This window comes from Mus musculus, chromosome 1 (genome assembly GCF_000001635.26).
Source record: "Mus musculus strain C57BL/6J chromosome 1, GRCm38.p6 C57BL/6J".
In the NCBI taxonomy this organism is placed as follows: domain Eukaryota; kingdom Metazoa; phylum Chordata; class Mammalia; order Rodentia; family Muridae; genus Mus; species Mus musculus.
The window spans coordinates 173774237-173796034 of record NC_000067.6 but is presented as its reverse complement, the minus strand read 5'-3'; the positions used below and the strand labels follow the sequence as shown (position 1 = coordinate 173796034).

Genomic DNA, 21798 nt, shown 5'->3' with positions numbered 1-21798 from the left:
TTTATCTATGTGTACAACATTGCTGTCTTCAGAAGAGGGTGTTAGGTTCCATTACAGATGGCTGTGAGCCACCATGTGGTTGCTGGGAATTGAACTCAGGTCCTCTGGAAGAGCAGTCAGTGCTCTTAACCACTGAGCCATCTCTACAGCCCATAGGAGTCATTCTTATTCTAACTACTACACAATACAATTCATCTGTAAAGAATGAGGTATGTGGCAAGCAGTGGTTGCTCATAACTTTAAACTCAGCAATTGGGAGGCAGAGACAAGGGGATTTCTGAATTCAAGGCCAGGCTAGTCTACAGAGTGAGTTCTAGACAGCCAGGATTATACAGAGAAACCCTGACTTGAGAAAATGGTGTGTGTGCACAATGGCACAAATATAATTAGAATTTAGTAATAAAAGCAAAGATTTTTATGGTCTTGAAAATATTGTGCTTCATTTAATTTTAAAGACATTCCCAAGGGCTGATGATAAAACTATAGAAAAACGCAACTTAGTATGTACAAGGTTCAGGGTTAAATTTCCAACACATGAGAGAATCTAGAGAGAAAGACAATGTTGCTTTTCAGAAAAAGAGAAAACAGATCACAAAAACTGAAGGTGGAAAGAAAAAAGAAGCTCACCCAGGAGCAGGCTCAGCTTCCAGAAACTTCAGGAACCAACATAAAAAAAGATGAAGATTGTCTCCAGAATCCTCATAAGTCTCCACCAACACCACCCAGCAGTTCCTCAAACAAGGTATCACTTTCCTATTCCCAATGATTGCCCCTTCCCAAAGCACATCACTGGGCTCCCCACAATCTTGGATAACCTTCTCACTAATCCCCTACTACAAAGACTTTCCTTATTTTATTAAATAACACATTAAGTTATCTTATCATGTAACACAGTCTCGGTTGGTACTGGAAAGGTAAGTATTTATTAAAAGATTTCTGGTGTTGTTAACCAACTCTCTGCTTTGGGTTCAGAAGAAAGTATAGGGGACACCAGAGTGTTTCAACCTGACATTGCCTAGTTTCTTCTCAGCCTGTTTCCCTTTGCTGGTGACCCATCTTCTGAGGCTATGTTCCTCATTCTGTGTTGTACTCAGGAGGTATTAAGACATGTGATATTTCCCTGTTTGGGAAATCTTGATCACTGTCCACTACTAACCAAATGTTCTAGAACTGTAATAGTCATTTTGCTGAGAGTCAGCCTCAAGCCTGTTCCACGTATATCCCAAACTCTCCCTGCCATTCATCATTAAAGGGAACAGCTCCCTCTTAACCACCCGAAGAATTCTTAATATAATTACAATGATTATAACAGTGACAGTACTTCCCTTAATAATGTACTATTTAACGTTATCATCATTTATCAGGTGTTTATTTTGAGACCCTGGCTGCAATTTATACAAACCTCATTTTGATACATGTTACAATTGTATTTAACAATCTATGTGAACAATGTTCAATTCTTTTATATGATAGAGTCCTGTGACTTACCATGGAATAAAGTCCTTGGGCACATCTAATTATCTGTGCTCATAAATGGTGACAGAAATACAATTGGAGATGTATACTGTGGGAAGCCAATAAACGCCATTACAAGATGGCGCTGGTTTCAATAAGCTGACGCCCATGAATATGGGTAAACAACCAATGTGAGCATGTGCAGTAGAGTTTTTTTGCCGAGTCACTGCCTGGCCTGAGGCATGTAAATGAGGTACTGAAAACATAACCAATCAGGTATAGACACACCACTCCTAGGCCTATATAAGCAGCACCAGTGCCAGGGCTCGGGGTCTTTCGTTTCACTATCAAGCTCTCCCAATAAACGTGTACAGAATAATCCTGTTGTGGCATCCTTCTTGCTGGTGAGTCAGGCATCTACAAGTGGTGCCGAAACCCGGGAACAAGACATCTTAAGGCACAAACAAAGACCCTCAAGAAAGGGAGGATTCAAAACTACATTTCGTGAGAGAATTAAGGTAAGTCTCTAAGAGGTATGCTTTCTTTCAAAATAGATCCTGTAATTGTTGCTGGGGTTGTGTTGCTTCTTTTCTTTCTTGTCCTGATATTGTGTTATTGTCTTAATTTTCATCGCCCTAGACAAGGAGTGTATCTGCTGAAAATAATTTCACGTAGATAATGCTTTAGTCCAAGACGATCATGGGTACTGGCCAGTCTACACCATTAGTAGGGCCAGTACAAACCTTGCTCAAAGAACGAGGTTTAAAGATTTCTGAAAGTACAGTGAGAGGGTTCTTAAAAGAGATAGACAGACTCGCTCCTTGGTTTGCCCCCACTAGGTCGCTAACACTACCTAGTTAAAAAAGTTAGAGAGAAATATAAAGAGAGGAAAAACTGAAGGGAAAGTGAAAGCAAAACAAAACCTTTATGGAAGTTGATTAAGGCTTGTATCCAGAGAGCCGCTGAGGCAGCAGCCTGGGCGGGCCGCAGACAACCGGCCACCATCCGGACCAGAGGACAGGTGTCCGCCTGGCTTGGGAGGCGACCTCAGCCTCAGCAGCAGCGGTCCTGGGTTCCGGGACTCCGCGGGACCTAGGAAATTAGTCTGAACAGGTTAGAGGGTGCACCAGAGAACCGGACAGCTTCTGGGACGGGCGGAAGCACAGAGCCGCTGAGGCAGCAGCCTGGGCGGGCCGCAGATAACCGGCCACCATCCGGACCAGAGGACAGGTGTCCGCCTGGCTCGGGAGGCGGCCTCGGCCTCAGGAGCAGCGGTCACCATCTTGGCTCCAGGACTCCCTGGAACTTAGGATTTTAGTCTGCACAGGTGAGAGTCTGCACCACAGAAGCTGACAGCTTCTGGGAACTGCCAAAGCAACACAGCTTCTGAGAGAGGCCCTGTTTTGGGCCTTCTTCTTCGACCAGGAGGAGGTCCAAAAACAAGATATCTGCGCACCTTCCCTGTAAGAGAGCTTGCCAGCAGAGAGTGCTCTGAGCACTGAAACTCAGAGGAGAGAATCTGTCTCCCAGGTCTGCTGAGAGACGGTAACAGAATCACCAGAAGAACAATATCTAAACAGAGTCAACTATAACTACTAACTCCAGAGATTACCAGATGGCGAAAGGTAAACGTAGGAATCCTACTAACAGGAACCAAGACCACTCACCATCATCAGAACCCAGTACTCCCACTTCGCCCAGTCCAGGGCACCCCAACACACCCGAAAACCTAGACCTAGATTTAAAAGCATATCTCATGATGATGGTAGAGGACATCAAGAAGGACTTTAATAAATCACTTAAAGAAATACAGGAGAACACTGCTAAAGAGTTACAAGTCCTTAAAGAAAAACAGGAAAACACAATCAAACAGGTAGAAGTCCTTACAGAAAAAGAGGAAAAAACATACAAACAGGTGATGGAAATGAACAAAACCATACTAGACCTAAAAAGGGAAGTAGAAACAATAAAGAAAACTCAAAGTGAGGCAACACTGGAGATAGAAACCCTAGGAAAGAAATCTGGAACCATAGATTTGAGCATCAGCAACAGAATACAAGAGATGGAAGAGAGAATCTCAGGTGCAGAAGATTCCATAGAGAACATCGGCACAACAATCAAAGAAAATGGAAAATGCAAAAAGATCCTAACTCAAAATATCCAGGAAATCCAGGACACAATGAGAAGACCAAACCTACGGATAATAGGAGTGGATGAGAATGAAGATTTTCAACTCAAAGGACCAGCAAACATCTTCAACAAAATTATTGAAGAAAACTTCCCAAATATAAAGAAAGAGATACCTATGAACATACAAGAAGCCTACAGAACTCCAAATAGACTGGACCAGAAAAGAAATTCCTCCCGACACATAATAATCAGAACAACAAATGCACTAAATAAAGATAGAATACTAAAAGAGGTAAGGGAAAAAGGTCAAGTAACATACAAAGGCAAGCCTATCAGAATTACACCAGATTTTTCACCAGAGACTATGAAAGCCAGAAGAGCCTGGACAGATGTTATACAGACACTAAAAGAACACAAATTCCAGCCCAGGCTACTATACCCAGCCAAACTCTCAATTACCATAGATGGAGAAACCAAAGTATTCCACGACAAAACCAAATTCTCACATTATCTCTCCACGAATCCAGCCCTTCAAAGGGTAATAACAGAAAAAAACCAATACAAGAACGGGAACAATGCCCTAGAAAAAACAAGAAGGTAATCCCTCAACAAACCTAAAAGAAGACAGCCACAAGAACAGAATGCCAACTTTAACAACAAAAATAACAGGAAGCAACAATTACTTTTCCTTAATATCTCTTAACATCAATGGTCTCAACTCCCCAATAAAAAGACATAGACTAACAAACTGGCTACACAAACAAGACCCAACATTTTGCTGTTTACAGGAGACACATCTCAGAGAAAAAGATAGACACTACCTCAGAATAAAAGGCTGGAAAACAATTTTCCAAGCAAATGGTATGAAGAAACAAGCTGGAGTAGCCATCCTAATATCTGATAAGATTGACTTCCAACCCAAAGTCATCAAAAAAGACAAGGAGGGGCACTTTGTTCTCATCAAAGGTAAAATCCTCCAAGAGGAACTCTCAATTCTGAATATCTATGCGCCAAATACAAGGGCAGCCACATTCATTAAAGAAACTTTAGTAAAGCTCAAAGCACACATTGCACCTCACACAATAATAGTGGGAGACTTCAACACACCACTTTCACCAATGGACAGATCATGGAAACAGAAACTAAACAGGGACACACTGAAACTAACAGAAGTGATGAAACAAATGGATCTGACAGATATCTACAGAACATTTTATCCTAAAACAAAAGGATATACCTTCTTCTCAGCACCTCATGGTACCTTCTCCAAAATTGACCACATAATAGGTCACAAGACAGGCCTCAACAGATTCAAAAATATTGAAATTGTCCCATGTATCCTATCAGATCACCATGCACTAAGGCTGATCTTCAATAACAAAAAAAAATAACAGAAAGCCAACACTCACGTGGAAACTGAACAACACTCTTCTCAATGATACCTTGGTCAAGGAAGGAATAAAGAAAGAAATTAAAGACTTTTTAGAGTTTAATGAAAATGAAGCCACAACGTACCCAAACCTTTGGGACACAATGAAAGCATTTCTAAGAGGGAAACTCATAGCTCTGAGTGCCTCCATGAAGAAACGGGAGAGAGCACATACTAGCAGCTTGACAACACATCTAAAAGCTCTAGAAAAAAAGGAAGCAAATTCACCCAAGAGGAGTAGACGGCAGGAAATAATCAAACTCAGGGGTGAAATCAACCAAGTGGAAACAAGAAGAACTATTCAAAGAATTAACCAAACGAGGAGTTGGTTCTTTGAGAAAATCAACAAGATAGATAAACCCTTAGCTAGACTCACTAGAGGGCACAGAGACAAAATCCTAATTAACAAAATCAGAACTGAAAAGGGAGACATAACAACAGATCGTGAAGAAATCCAAAACACCATCAGATCCTTCTACAAAAGGCTATACTCAACAAAACTGGAAAACCTGGACGAAATGGACAAATTTCTGGACAGATACCAGGTACCAAAGTTGAATCAGGATCAAGTTGACCTTCTAAACAGTCCCATATCTCCTAAAGAAATAGAAGCAGTTATAAATAGTCTCCCAGCCAAAAAAAGCCCAGGACCAGACGGGTTTAGTGCAGAGTTCTATCAGACCTTCAAAGAAGATCTAATTCCAGTTCTGCACAAACTTTTTCACAAGATAGAAGTAGAAAGTACTCTACCCAACTCATTTTATGAAGCCACTATTACTCTGATACCTAAACCACAGAAAGATCCAACAAAGATAGAGAACTTCAGACCAATTTCTCTTATGAATATCGATGCAAAAATCCTCAATAAAATTCTCGCTAACCGAATCCAAGATCACATTAAAGCAATCATCCATCCTGACCAAGTAGGTTTTATTCCAGGAATGCAGGGATGGTTTAATATACGAAAATCCATCAATGTAATCCACTATATAAACAAACTCAAAGACAAAAACCACATGATCATCTCGTTGGATGCAGAAAAAGCATTTGACAAGATCCAACACCCATTCATGATAAAAGTTCTGGAAAGATCAGGAATTCAAGGCCCATACCTAAACATGATAAAAGTAATCTACAGCAAACCAGTAGCCAACATCAAAGTAAATGGAGAGAAGCTGGAAGCAATCCCACTAAAATCAGGGACTAGACAAGGCTGCCCACTTTCTCCCTACCTTTTCAACATAGTACTTGAAGTATTAGCCAGAGCAATTCGACAACAAAAGGAGATCAAGGGGATACAAATTGGAAAGGAGGAAGTCAAAATATCACTTTTTGCAGATGATATGATAGTATATATAAGTGACCCTAAAAATTCCACCAGAGAACTCCTAAACCTGATAAACAGCTTCGGTGAAGTAGCTGGATATAAAATTAACTCAAACAAGTCAATGGCCTTTGTCTACACAAAGAATAAACAGGCTGAGAAAGAAATTAGGGAAACAACACCCTTCTCAATAGTCACAAATAATATAAAATATCTCGGCGTGACTCTAACTAAGGAAGTGAAAGATCTGTATGATAAAAACTTCAAGTCTCTGAAGAAAGAAATTAAAGAAGATCTCAGAAGATGGAAAGATCTCCCATGCTCATGGATTGGCAGGATCAATATTGTAAAAATGGCTATCTTGCCAAAAGCAATCTACAGATTCAATGCAATCCCCATCAAAATTCCAACTCAATTCTTCAACGAATTAGAAGGAGCAATTTGCAAATTCATCTGGAATAACAAAAAACCTAGGATAGCAAAAACTCTTCTCAAGGATAAAAGAACCTCTGGTGGAATCACCATGCCGGACCTAAAGCTTTACTACAGAGCAATTGTGGTAAAAACTGCATGGTACTGGTATAGAGACAGACAAGTAGACCAATGGAATAGAATTGAAGACCCAGAAATGAACCCACACACCTATGGTCACTTGATCTTCGACAAGGGAGCTAAAACCATCCAGTGGAAGAAAGACAGCATTTTCAACAAATGGTGCTGGCACAACTGGTTGTTATCATGTAGAAGAATGCGAATCGATCCATACTTATCTCCTTGTACTAAGGTCAAATCTAAATGGATCAAAGAACTTCACATAAAACCAGAGACACTGAAACTTATAGAGGAGAAAGTGGGGAAAAGCCTTGAAGATATGGGCACAGGGGAAAAATTCCTGAACAGAACAGCAATGGCTTGTGCTGTAAGATCGAGAATTGACAAATGGGACCTAATGAAACTCCAAAGTTTCTGCAAGGCAAAAGACACCGTCAATAAGACAAGGAGACCACCAACAGATTGGGAAAGGATCTTTACCTATCCTAAATCAGATAGGGGACTAATATCCAACATATATAAAGAACTCAAGAAGGTGGACTTCAGAAAATCAAACAACCCCATTAAAAAATGGGGCTCAGAACTGAACAAAGAATTCTCACCTGAGGAATACCGAATGGCAGAGAAGCACCTGAAAAAATGTTCAACATCCTTAATCATCAGGGAAATGCAAATCAAAACAACCCTAAGATTCCACCTCACACCAGTCAGAATGTCTAAGATCAAAAATTCAGGTGACAGCAGATGCTGGCGAGGATGTGGAGAAAGAGGAACACTCCTCCATTGTTGGTGGGATTGCAGGCTTGTACAACCACTCTGGAAATCAGTCTGGCGGTTCCTCAGAAAATTGGACATAGTACTACCGGAGGATCCAGCAATACCTCTCCTGGGCATATATCCAGAAGATGCCCCAACTGGTAAGAAGGACACATGCTCCACTATGTTCATAGCAGCCTTATTTATAATAGCCAGAAGCTGGAAAGAACCCAGATGCCCCTCAACAGAGGAATGGATACAGAAAATGTGGTACATCTACACAATGGAGTACTACTCAGCTATTAAAAAGAATGAATTTATGAAATTCCTAGCCAAATGGATGGACCTGGAGGGCATCATCCTGAGTGAGGTAACACATTCACAAAGGAACTCACACAATATGTACTCACTGATAAGTGGATATTAGCCCAAAACCTAGGATACCCAAGATATAAGATACAATTTCCTAAACACATGAAACTCAAGAAAAATGAAGACTGAAGTGTGGACACTATGCCCCTCCTTAAAAGTGGGAACAAAACACCCTTGGAAGGAGTTACAGAGACAAAGTTTGGAGCTGAGATTAAAGGGTGGACCATGTAGAGACTGCCTTATCCAGGGATCCACCCCATAATCAGCATCCAAACGCTGACACCATTGCATACTCTAGCAAGATTTTATCGAAAGGACCCAGATGTAGCTGTCTCTTGTGAGACTATGCCGGGGCCTAGCAAACACAGAAGTGGATGCCCACAGTCAGCTAATGGATGGATCACAGGGCTCCCAATGGAGGAGCTAGAGAAAGTACCCAAGGAGCTAAAGGGATCTGCAACCCTATAGGTGGATCAACATTATGAACTAACCAGTACCCCGGAGCTCTTGACTCTAGCTGCATATGTATCAAAAGATGGCCTAGTCGGCCATCACTGGAAAGAGAGGCCCATTGGACACACAAACTTTATATGCCCCAGAATAGGGGAACGCCAGGGCCAAAAAGGGGGAGTGGGCGGGTAGGGGAGTGGGGGTGGGTGGGTATGGGGGACTTTTGGTATAGCATTGGAAATGTAAATGAGCTAAATACCTAATAAAAAATGGAAAGAAAAAAAAAAAGGCTTTTATCCAGGACAAAAAATATGAACCAGCTGTTAAGGAAGGGCAACGACTTACAAAAACACCAAAAAAAGTGTCAAAAAATAAAATAAAAATAAAATAAAAAAGAAGGAGCACACAAAAAAATAAGTAAAGGAAGAAATATAAAAAGAGAAAAGGAAAAAAAAACAAAATATAGAGATTCAAAAGATAATATAAAGAATAAAGATCAAAAAATTAAGTCAAACCTTAGTGGTACATCTACCAACCATTGTCCCTGTGCCTATTGAAGCAAATCCAAAAAAATTCCCAATCATGAGTCTTGTTCAACAAAAGAGAGATTTTAAAATCACAGCTGCCATTGTTACTGCCATTTTGGCGTCCACGATTTCAGCAGTTACCGCAAATTTGCTATGGCCAATCAAGTTAATACTGCTGACACCATAAATCAGGTAACAAAAAAAAAAGTCAGAGACATTACTTACCCTACAAAGGGCAGATTCTCATATCGCCTCAAAGTTATTGTTAGTAAATCAAAAAGTAAATGTTTTACAACATAACATGGAACAAATAATAGATGTCATACAAATGAGTTGTGTGACATCAATCCTGCATGTGTACATTACTCCCATTAGATATATTAATGATTCTTTTATTAAAAGTACAGATTTATCAAATTATCTAAAAGAGAACTGGTCACAAGAGCTAGAAAGGTTACAGAGAAAGCTGCAAATACAGATCCTAAACCTTAATAGAACCAGAGTGAAACCAGTGACCCTTAGAGACTTTACCTCTTGGCTTACCTCTACACTTTCTTACTTTAAAAAATGGGTGGGAGTAATTTTGTTTAGTGCTGCCATATGCTGTGGACTGGTATTTATGCTTTGGTTGGTTTACAAATTCAAAACCCAACAAAAATGTGACAAGGTGATTATAACTCAAACACTTTTAGCCATTGAAAATGGCACCTCCCCTGAGGTTTGGTTATCTATGCTCAAAAATTAGTTGACATCTGAGTCCTCTATTCTTACACCCCACAGATCTATGAATCCATTACACTAAAATGAGAGAGACTCAACGATCATTGATCAGTCCTTACACACCGCTGAGGTTTCCTCATCGCACGCAGTAGGGTGATCATGATTTGCCCTTCTAAATCCTTCCTGATCGTTTTGTGCTGAGAAAGTGCGAGACTAGATCATCAGATTAGGCCTTTTCTATTAAATAAAAAAGAGAGAGATGTGGGAAAACAATAAATGCCATTACAAGATGGTGCTGGTTTCAATAAGCCAACGCCCATGAATATGGGTAAACAACCATGAATATGAGTAAACAACCAATGTGCGCATGTGCAGTAGAGTTTTTGCTGAGTCACTGCCTGGCTCGAGGCACGTAAATGAGGTTCTGAAAGTATAACCAATCAGGGATAGACAAGCCACTCCTAGTTCTATATAAGCAGTGCTAGTTCTGGGGATTGGGGTCTTTTGCTTTCACTATCAAGCTCTCCCAATAAACGTGTACAGAATAATCCTGTTGTGGCATCCTTCTTGCTGGCAAGTCACGTGTCTACAGTATACAGTCCAGGAAAATAGGCTACAGTTAAAGGCAGTTATGGTTTTAGTGGCATCAGTATCATAGCAATGGTTGCATTTTAGAAAACTTGCACCTTGAAGTAGCAAAAACACACCAGAAAACGGTAAAAGGTGCGATTACATTTGTATGTATCTATTTGCCTACTAACTTAATTTCCTGTTTTATAAATGGTGGGAAAACATCCAAATCTATGAGTCAATAGGAGACATTCTTATTCAATCCACTGCACAATACACTTCATCTGTTAAGAATAAGGTGTGTGCACAATGAAACAAATATGATTAGAATTCAGTAATAAGTACAAAGCTTCTTGCAGTTTGAAAATATTGTGCATCATTTAATTTTAAAAACATCCCCAAGGGCCGATGGTAAAACTATAGAAAATCATACCTTAGTGATTTTCAGGGTTCAATTACCAACACATGAGAGAATCTAGAGAGAAAGACAAGGTTGCTCTTTCAGAAAAAGAGAAAACAGATCACAAAAACTGAAGGTGGAAAGAAAAAGCTCACCCAGGGGCAGGCTCAGCTTCCAGAAACTTCAGGAACCAACATAAAAAAAGATGAAGATTGTCTCCAGAATCCTCATAAGTCTCCACCAACACCACCCAGCAGTTCCTCAAACAAGGTATCACTTTCCTATCCCCAATGATTGCCCCTTCCCAAAGCACATCACTGGGCTCCCCACAATGTTGGATAAGCTTCTCTCTAATCTCCTACAGCAAAGACTTTCCTTAATTTATTAAATAACACATTAAGTTATCGTATCATGTAACACAGCCTCGGTTGGTACTGAAAAGGTAAGTATTTATGAAAAGATTTCTGGTGTTGTTAACCATCTCTCTGCTTTGGGTTCAGAACAAAGTATAGGGGACAGCAGAGTGTTTCAACCTGACATTGCCTAGTTTCTTCTCAGCCTGTTTCCCTTTGCTGGTGACCATCTACTAAGGCTATGTTCCTCATTCTGTGTTGTACTCAGGAGGTATTTTGACATGAGATATTATCCTGTTTTAGAAATCTTGATGGCTGTCCACTACTGACCAATGCCCTATAATTATAATAGTCACTTTTGCTGAGAGTCAGTTTCAGACCCCTCATAGGTATATCCCAAACTTTCCCTGCCATTCATCATAAAAGCGAACTAACTGCTTCCTCTTACCATCCCGAAGACTTGTTAATAGAATTACAATGATGTAACAGAGAAGGTACTTCTGCTAATATTGTATGTATTGAATGATATCATCATTTATTAGCTGTGTATTTTGAGACCATGTCTACAATTTACACAAAACTCATTTTGTTACATGGTACAATTGTATTTAATAATCTATATGATCAATGTTCAATTCTTTACCTGATAGAGTCCTGTGATATATTGTGGATTGAAATCTTTGGGCATGTCTAACTCTCTGTGCTCATAAATTGTGACAGAAATATAACAGGAAATGTATACAGACCAGGAAAATAGGCTACAGTTAAAGAATGTTTTGTTTGGCAACAGCTTCATAGCAATGGTTGTATTTTAGAAAAGTTGTACTTTAAAAGTTCAAAATATATAAAGAATCCAGTAAAGGTGGCTTCTCCTCTGAGACTAGAAAAGTGTTATGAAGACCCAAACTCTGTTGTCTGAAGTAAAAGTGTTCCCACATACATAGTTTTACTTAACTGGAAATATGGTCATTTTAGCGATCTAAAAAATAAATGTTTAAATGAGTCTGGATGGGATTCAGGCATACTACAGCACTCCAACAGCTGAGCTACATCCATATCTACCAGAATTCATCTATGTAGTCCATTATTTTTTGGTACCTGTCACACCGTTTCATTTACATCAGCAAACAGTATGGGAACTGTGCTCTCTGTGTGCTATAGAGAACATATATAAGACAGAATTAATGGATTAGAAATTCTACATGAAGGAAAGCCCAGAACTATGAACTAATTTTACTACAAGCCTAGCTTCTCTCAAAATGACATGTAGTTGAACCAGATCAAGTAAGATCTGGCAAGTTTTGTAAGATACTTTGAACAAACATTCCATCCCAGACCAATGACAATTCACTGGCTTTCAAATGAAGTTATAATATTGATTATGAAGGGAGGAGGCTAAGTGTTAGCCTAAGTGTGGGCTAAAATAATTTCTTCAGACAAGGAGAAAACTGACAGGATAAAGGTCCTCTTTTCAGAAGGGAAAATGAAAAGGTATACTTGCTCTGATTTTAAAAACAATTAAGCAGGATTAAAAAAAATTCTCAATCCTATTTTCCTTTAGAAACAGAAAAACAGAATCATCCGAAAACATAGTATCTCAAAGACAGAGGGTCCTCAGGAAAAGCAACAACGTGTAGAATTGTCATCAACCAGCAACTTCCAAGCTGTAAGCGAACTCCTGACCTTTGAAGGACTTTCAGCAATTCCTTCTAGCAGACTTCAGTCTTCTCAGAAGCCTCTAGAAGCTCACTTGGATTTAAAGATGTCTCCAATCTCTCCAACATCACCTTGCCACAATCTTCCAGTGTCTCTATCCTCAGACTCAAATGTTCATCTGAACTCTAATGCACATTCCATCCTGTTCAGTGGTGCCCAGGTTCCTCATGTACAATCAGCAACAGGATTCAGTAATGTCGGGGTCCCTCTTATGCCTTCAGAAACAGTGTTCAGTTCTTCCAGTGCTCCTCAGATATCTCAAATAACAGTACCTAACAGCATCCGGGACCTTTACCTTCCTAAACCAGCAACATTCAATAGCACAGAGGCTCCTCACAAACAGGCAATAGCATCCAGAAATGGCCAAACTACTAGAGCGCCATCAGCAAAACTGACAAGCAAATCACAGTTCCTAAAGTTGCATCCTCCAGCAACAGCATCCAGCAATTCTCAGGTTCCTCATATTCTAGCAACCATGCCCAGAAGCATCTCTGTCACACAGGTACCTCAAACAACAACATCCAGTAGCATTCAGACTCTTAACTCTGCTACAGTAAAAGCATCCAAGAATGTCAAGGCCCCTCAAGTATCTTTACCAATACGACCCAATTATTTTCTGGCTTCTGTGGCACCTCCATCAGCAACACCCAACCATCTTACATCTCCTGGGCCACTTTTGTCAAAAGCCATAAGCAGAGCCCAGACTACTCAAATTGAACCAGGAACAGAATCCATTTGTGTCCAGGCTCTTCATGCTCCTCCATCAACAGTGTCCAGAAGTAAGTGCACCACTCCATTGACACAAGGGGCAGAATCCAGTACTGGGGAATTCCTTCCCCTTCCTAAAGTAAAAGCATGCACGATATTCCAAGCACCTCGTGTGTCTTCACCAACTGCATCCAGCAGTATCATGAAGCCACATGCAACTTCATCAACAGCATCCAGCAGCAGTCTTCTGGCTCTAAAGTTGTCTCCAGTAACAGCATCTAGGGCTCTCAGTGCTATTCCAGGGCTTTCAGAAACAATACACAGAAGTCCATCCAGGGTAATGACCTTTTCTTCTAATAATATTATGACAGAGATTAGCACAAACTAGGAAGGCTTCTTCGTTAATCTTTATGTGCACATGATATTCTATTCAAGTAATCACTAATTTTTATTGTGGCTAGTTACTGATCCTTCCCTAAATTCAATTGTAAAATATATTGTATGTGATTCTCCAATCAGAAAATGTCTGTCAGTGATCACTCAGTCATTCCTAATCTGTAAGGAATATTATGAGACACTTGATTTAGTTTTGCACTTTGCACTTTTTGTCAAGATGCTGTTTTCATACTGTGAACCACTGCTCATTATACCGGAAATGTATTTCCCTATGATGAAACAAACTGATGATAGTGAAACCGTGCCACTCAGAGAGTGAAGTCTGTATACATCTCCATGTCAGACCACTGAGAGTGCTGCTAGTTTGTAGCTGCCTTCCTGTCCTAGTACCCAGGTTGCCCATTCCTGCCAACATGCCTTCTCTTTCTGTCCTTCAGTGTCACCCCATCTCAACATTCTTTCCTGATGCACGAAAATGAAGTAGGATACTGCGGAAGAAATCAAAGGGAACTACCTTCATACTTTTTTTCTGGTTCCATGATTTTCCTCAATGCTTGTTATTAGGTTAAAAGAAGAGCTTCTAGCCGGAACCCTTACTTCTTAACAGTGTTTGAGAGGCTATTCTTGTGAATGCCTACATAACCCTTTTGTGAAAAACTTCTAATGTTTTTTAGAAAATGTTTGGAATTAAAATCTTAAAAATGTTCCTTGATAGAAAACTTGACTAGAGCATTGAGACTTTCCATTCATCCCCCAGGAATATAATATCTTTACCTCCCAGGTATAATTTTTATTAACTGGAATCAATAGGTTGTGATTTAGGTAAATTTCAAGTAAATATTTAGGTGAATATACATTTCTTCCTTTAGCTATGTTGTAATATAGCAAACGTTGTTTATATGTTCTCCTTTCTATTCAGTGGGATTGTTCCTTATGAGCTGTCTGAACTATATTGTCTCATCCCAAGTGTGTTTTATGTAGGCACCAAGGAGAGGAACTGTACCAAAGGAGCCTTCTAGGGAAGAAGGTCGCCATCAAGGTCGCAAACAAGTGATGGTGTTGAAAGTAACAGAACCATTTACATATGACTTTGAAGAAACGAAAAGGATGTTTCATGCTACAGTGGCTACTGAAGCTGAGTTCTTCAGAGTGAAGGTTTTTGACACAGCTCTAATGAGCAAGTTCATCCCAGGAAAGATCATTGCCATATCACATTATATTGGGTGCAATGGGTTTCTGGAGATATACAGAGCTTCCTGTGTGTCCGATGTGAATATTAACCCAACAATGATTATCTCAAATACACTGAGTGAAAGTGCTATTGCAACTCCGAAAATTTCTTATCTTCTCTCACAAGCAAAGGGGACATTTGTGAATGGAGAATTTGTAGTATTTAAGGTAAGCCATTGCATTATTTGTAAAATATCTTCTGCAATCTGAGATTTAAGTTTTCATTTGATCAACTGGAATTTGTTCAACTTACTTAACACAGGAAATCATTGCCTTCCATAGCAGAAAGAGATCAGTCAAGGTTTCTGCACTTTTGAGATTTCCATGATCTCTTACTATTCTTCTACTCAATATACCACTAGGAAAACTCTTTAGAAAGAGATTTAACCTTTGGCATTTTCCTGACTAGGACAATTCATTAATAGCCACCCTAATCCCAGACACTGTTCAGTTCATAGCACACTTTCTTTTTAGACTTTCTTGGGTAATTTCATTATCTGTATTAGGAGCAACTCAATTGTGAATAAAGAGCCAAACTCCTAGCCTTGATACAAGAATAAGAAACCAAAGATTATTCTGCCCTAGAATATTGCCATGTCCACAAGTCAGGATTATATGTCTACTGTGTTCTCATTCTCATATGCTTTCTTCTTTTATCAAGATCTTTTGATAAAGAGAATATTGTCTTAAGTAATGAAAGAGGAGTTTAACAGAAAAGCTTAATTTCAGAGTTTCTAACTCGACACAATGAAAGTGGGGATTTTTTTTCCCTTTTTTTCTATTACATATTTTCTTTATTTACATTTCAAATGTTATCCCGTTTCCTAGTTTCCCCTCCGAAAATCCCTTATTTCTTCCCCCCTCCCCTGCACCCCAACTCATCCACTCTCATTCCTGGTCCTGGCATTCCCCTATATTGAAGCATAGAGTCTTCTCAGGATCAAGGGCCTCTCCTCCCATTGATGAATAACTAGGCCATCCTCTGCTAGAAATATAGCTAGAGCCACAAGTTCCACCATGTGTTTTCTTTGATTGGTGGTATAGTTCCAAGGAACTCTGAGGATACTGGTTAGTTCATATTGATGTTCCTTCTATGGGGCTTCAGTCCCCTTTAGCTCCCTGGGTATATCTCTGGCTCCTTCACTGGGGACCTTGTGCTTTGTCCAATGGATGACTGTGAGTGTCCACATCTGTATTTGCTAGGAACTGGCAGAGCCTCGCAGGAGACAACTATATCTGACTCTTGTCAGCAGGCTTTTGTTGGCATCTGCCTAGTGTCTGGGTTTGGTGGGTGTTTATGGAGTGGATCCCCAAGTGGAGCAGTCTCTGGATGGTCATTCATTCCTTCAGGCTCTCCTCCAAACTTTGCCTCTGCAATTCTATTTCTGTAACTTTGGAATGTTTCTTTAAGTGCCAATACACCAATTCATTTGTGTGCCTGTTCAATGTATAATTGTAGAATTCCATGTACATGGATACAGTCATGGCTTTTTACTTGTTATCTCTTCTGTCTTTGTCTGTGCTGGTGCATTAGGTTACACAACAAGTAAACTCAGTGGGATACAAACTAACACACCAGAACTAAATGCTGTAGTGGCTTAACCTTTGTGAGATTTGGAGTAGAGTGAATCGAGGTGTGCACTGAGCAAATGTGAGCCATTTTTAAAGGAGTTGTGTTTGTATGCATGTGGGTGTGCACATGTGTGTGCATGTGTGTACATGTGTGTGCATTATATGCATGTATGTGTGCATGTCTGTGTGCATGTGTGTGTGCATATGTGTGTGTGTGTGCATGTGTGTGTATGTCTGTCTACATGTGTGTGCGTCTTTGTGCATCTGTGTGCATATGTGTCTATATATCTGTGTATGTGTCTGTGTGTATATTTCTTGTGCTATTTCTTTGTTTCTTTTTTGACAGTTAGTTTTGTTTTATTCTTGTTGCTTTGTCGTTTTTAATTGCCTGTTTGTTTTTTTAATTGAGAGAAAGATGTATAGCTATCAGTGTGAGTAGGGGAGATCTATCTGAGAGGAGGTAGGTGAAGGGAAACTATCATCAGAATATATTGTATGAAAATAACTTCATTTTCAATAAAAGTTAAAATAAGTGGAAAAAGGTGGGCTTATAGTAGTGCTCCCTAACTTCATAATGAACCACATGTAACCTTTATTCTCAGGCCTCTTGGATGCCCCTACATAACCTGCAATGCAATCAGATGGTTTTGTTGTTTACTTCTGTTGGTTTGTTTGTTTTCATTTTTGATCCTTTTTCATGGGATCTTTAAGAAAGCTCAGATATTCTGATATGGTACTACTAGTGCTTAGAAAGATACTGATTTTTCCTAAAGATACCCAGCAGATAAAGACCACATGCAGGTAAAGCTTCAGAGGGGTTTCCAAGGCTGGAGAGATGGTTCAGTCATTAAAGGCTAGGCTCACAAATAGAATATCAGGAGTGATTTCCAAGACAAGATGTGTTCACTGGAACAGCATATACAATATAGTCCCTGTGATTTACTTTTTCAGTGTTTACTTTTTTCTTTTTCTGTGAGGGTTGAGAAGAAACACAAAGGTTAGGAAACTAGTATTGAGGTTGGAAGGCAAGTTTCAGGAGTAAGTTCTCTCCTTCTACCATGAGTCCTGGTCATTGAACCAACCGAGGTCATCAGGTTTGACCACAAGCACCCTTGCCCACTGAGCCATCTCATTGGCACTTGCATCACCAATTCTAAACAAAAGAACCATAGTTGCCTTGTGGGGGACAGGTTTATGTTGACACATTTTAGTTCTCATAGATGTGACAACCTTTGGCATATTTCCTAGAAGATTCAATGTTAATTTGCTTTTTTCAGAAAACTGAGAGGCATGAATGCATTTACTATGGAATTGGAGATGATACAGGAAAAATGGCAGTGGTGGTTTATGGAAGACTCACCAATGTCAGGTGTGAACCAGGCAGTAAATTAAGACTTGTCTGCTTTGAATTGACTTCCACTGAAGATGTGTGCCTCCTGAGGTCTGTAAGGCACAGTTACATGCAGGTACGTGCTCTAGGAAACACCAATCTTCCAAAGAATCACATACTTTTTAATACTCTACTAAATCATGAGTATTGGCAATACATAGAAAATCCAACAGGTGGAGGAAAAAGTAATGTTTGCTCATTTAACATATAAGCTTCATTCCATTATTTTTAATAAGGGATTTTAAATCATAATAAGGAAAACAAATACAGAAAGACTCAAACATTATTATATGTTTAGCTAATTGTTTTAAAAGAAAACTTTCCCGTTTATCAAAGGAGAAAGAATATTTGACAGGAAAATTAAGGTTTTTCTTTCAAATTCTGACTCAAAATTTTCAAATCAACCAAAGACTAAAACACAAAGAACCTCAGGGTCTACATTTTTAATATGCAAATACTTTCTGTTGTAAGGATCATGGACCGAAATCATAAGTTCCCAAGGATGCCCTGAGCAAATCAGATGACAAGGTTTTGTAGTAAATCTCCAATCCCTATAAGCCTATGCAAAGAATACACCACGCCACTCAGGTATAATATATATAAGACACACAGTTAGATTAGGCAGATATACAACTACCGAACTCTATTCCTAAGCTATGAGATCCCTTACTACTTGTGGCTTCTCCAGGTCATGTGGTTCGTCTCAAACTTCCTTCTACCTCCTCTTCCTACATCTTCATCAGTCTCCACCTTCTCCATATCTGCCCCTCTCTTTCTTCTCATCACCGCTCTAAAACCTCCAGCCACACCTTTCCCTTCTACTACCAAATCACACGTTCACATGAAGTCACCTAAGTATATAATCCACTTCTTGTTGGGGCAAGGCCTCTTGAGGAAACAGAATTAACATCAAAATACAAAGAGGACCAGGGCAATCTACAACAATAAATTGCTAAAATCCACCCTCCTTTTCTTACTTACACACATCTGTCTGGGATTCATTTTACACACACACACACACACACACACACACACACACACACACACACACACACACACACACCACTATTATAATGTAAACAAGAGAACCATAACTGATGACTTCTTCATTCACATAGATATGTTCTTACTCTACCATAGTTCTCCAAACCATCAGCCATTTGCCAAAATTCCAATCCTTCTCCCATGACAACAAAGTCTCTCTTTTCTTACTCCCAACCTCCCTGTTCAATGAAACTCTGTAACTCAGTCCTTACCTAAGGCCTTGCAACACTTGTATTTAAGGTCAGAGTGAGAAAAGGGCACATGGCACTTGTGGTGAGTAGTCAGCAAGAAATGTGTGCAACCAACTGCATTCCAACTGATCTGACTTCATTGTTTTCTTCTTTAAGGTCATAAATGAAGGAAAGCCACTCAACCCAGACTCAGTCAGGAGAAACTCTCTGGAACCATACTTCTGATAACCTGGATGCCAATGACACTGTTTGTGGAGATAAGATTCAAGTACAGAAAATAAATGTGCACAGGCCTGTTGAAATACCAGTCTTATAAAGACCAGCTCTTAATTCTAAGAAATGGTGCTTTCTCATATTCTTTATACATTCTATTATCTAAATTTCATAGGTTGTCTCTATAACTCCTCTAACTGTTGGTTTGTAATTTTTATACCTAAAACTTAAAAAATAAAATCCACACAATTTCTGTAAAGCAGTGTGCCTTTGGCACTATCCTTTAACCATTTGAGATGTGCTTTAAAATAAAAACTTAGTGACCCTTACATAAAGCTGGAGAATACAGGCTTCAAATGTGATGGGTCAGGACAAAGCATGTTCAGAAACAAATAGACTGTGTTTTCTGCCCATGAAGTCAAGGTATTAATAAGATGTGGGAAAATGTTGAACTCAGCCTTGAGTGTAGTTTCCAAAACTAATATGCTGAGAACAGGATCAAGTCTTCACCTCCACTATGCTGAGTAATGTGACTGCATTACAGAGTTTAGGTATTGGAAAAAAACTCCCCCAGAATGAGGTGTTTAGGGCGGGGCATACTATTTTCAACTATAAGGAATCCCATCTTCAATTCCAGAATCAAATAAAATCACTGCAAATTTTTAAAGCAAGATGAAGAAGGCTTATGATAAAGGAAATCAAAGAAATTAAGAAATTAGTATTCTCACAGAGGCCTTTCTAGATTATTTCTCACTTCTCTCACTGATGGGAAGACTTACTTGATAAAGCAACTGAAGGAACAATGGGTTCATTTTGCCCATGTTTGAATGGTAGAGAAGGGTGAGATGACTGGCCATGTACCTGCAGGAGGAAGCAGAGAGAAGTGAGTTCTAGAGTCAATCTCTCTCTCTCTTTCTGTCTCTGTCTCTGTTTCTCTCTCTGTGTCTCTCTCTGTTTTTCTCTCTCTCTTGCTCTCTCTCTCTCCCTCTTTTATTAAAGACGTGCACATGATACTCTCCACATTTATGATGAGTGTTTGCAAATTCCTTAACACAGTCTAGAAACTTCCTCTTGCACAGCATAAAAGGATTCTCACAAGTAATTCCAGATCCTGTGAGGTTTACAATCAGTATTTACCGTCACATGAGGCAATGATGTGAAATAGAGGTAAGGAGCATACATAGGGATTTGGACAGCAGAAATATAGGCAGGAAGAGGCAAGAACTAAGGATGGGTAACTCTCTCATCTTGTAAATCCATGTGTTATCCCCCATTCTAATGATACTGGAATTTTGAGCTTAATGGGATTTGTTTAATTCTAAATCACTTCTCACCAATAGATTAATGTCCTTAAAAACATTTGTGGAAGGAAATTCTATTTGTTTTTAGTATTTGTTTTGCTTTAACATGATCATCCAGCATGTGAGTGTGGGACAGAATATTGTTTAGCACCTTGAAACTCCACTTTTCTTTTCCTATAATCACAGTGCACCTTCCAGAGAGAGATCATTATCCGCATCTACTGTGTACACACAACATTCTTCAAACAATACACCTGAACCCTATTATCAAAGTAGGCACCCATACTCAACATATTGCAAATATATATGCTATGAACCTTGAAAATGATTACTGTCTCGAGAAATACCTTCATTAAAACCTTATTTATAGTCAAATATGTCACCTTTTCGATACTATGAACAATGGACTGATCCAGTCTAGACTAGTTTGAGTAAATGTACATCCAGACAAACTATTTCTTTAAAGTGAACTTTTATGATGGATATTCTGTTTACCACCTCCTTCCTATGTATACTTGTGTGTGTGTATAATCAAAGTAAAGTGCTCTATGGAAAGCGACATGCAGGAGGAAGAAATGCCTACCTAATCTATGCTGATCCACCGAAATAAAGACTTACTTCTGTTACATCCCTTCAGCAAAACAACTACTCCTCTTGAACTCCATGAAAGAAACTCCAAGGAAAACCTGGAGCCTGTAAATACATTTACTTATAAGGCCCACAATTGCTTTCTGATCTGTACTGACAGTTTGCATCTAATAAAGTTTCACTGGTTCTATAAAAATCTGTGTGAGTCTTTACCTCAAGTCTTTGAAGAAAAAGGGAAAGATTGTGGAAACATGTGGCTTAGTTTCAGACCATCACCATATCCAGTATCAAAGGTACAGAAAGAAACAAAATAATCACCAAATACCAAAGGTTAGGTCTTGGCTTTCTAATGTTCCAGAAATGTCAGTATTGCATTTATTTTCCTTATTTAACATTTTATCTGTAGTGATG

General features: G+C 39.3%; 1 pseudogene; it reads left to right on the top strand.

Annotated features, from left to right (window-relative positions):
* Nucleotides 1-21583, top strand: part of Ifi203-ps (interferon activated gene 203, pseudogene) — a 28304-nt pseudogene extending 6721 nt beyond the window's left edge.